Raw genomic sequence first — 755 nt, 5'->3', positions numbered from 1 at the left:
GCGGCCTGTCGGGGGGCGGGGCTGAGCGGGCGTCCGCTTAACCCCTTCCAGCCCGGCCCGGGGCAGCGGCCACGCCCCCTCAGGTGCGCACCCCAGGACCCGTCGCGCCGGTGGCCGCGACTCCCTACGCTCGTGGGTTCGGGGCGTCGAGATGAAGCAATTTCAGGCCCTAGTTGAATAGCTTGAAGGAATGAAGAGCTGACTGCGTACGCGTAGCTCCAACGTCTTCTAGAAGCTCCGGCAGTCCTTTCTCCCCTTCCACTTGGGGCACTCGGTTAGGACCTGGCTTAGGAAGTGGCCCGATTCCTGGATTCTAAGGACTAGCGGGTCAAAAAAGTAGAGCCCTCAGGTCGTGGTACAATCAGAAGCTGCCACGATCTGCCCAATTTCCTGGCCTCTGCCCCGGCCCATTTCCCTGGTCTCGACCCCTGCACCCTAAACCTCCGGGCTCCCAGGCACTGCACCAGCTCAGGCAGTTACGATGCCCCAGGACTATAGTGAATCCTACGTCAGCCCAACCAGGAGAGACCCCAACTTCACCTCACTCCATCCAGCCTCCCTCGAATACAGTTCAGATTCCAGTGCCTCCGCCCAGTGACCACTCAGCCTGGACCTTTTGTGCGTCCAAATGATCTCTCTCTCGGCAGAGGAGTCTCCACCTGAAGGCAAGCCCCTTTTTTCCGTGAGATCCCCGCCCGTCAAGGAAACTCCCTTCAGTGAGACACCCCCTTCGGAAACCCCTCACTCTTCTTCAG

Source organism: Condylura cristata, unplaced genomic scaffold (genome assembly GCF_000260355.1).
Source record: "Condylura cristata isolate star-nosed mole 26May11 unplaced genomic scaffold, ConCri1.0 scaffold00006, whole genome shotgun sequence".
NCBI classification, from domain to species: domain Eukaryota; kingdom Metazoa; phylum Chordata; class Mammalia; order Eulipotyphla; family Talpidae; genus Condylura; species Condylura cristata.
Note: the sequence above shows the minus strand (reverse complement) of the source record.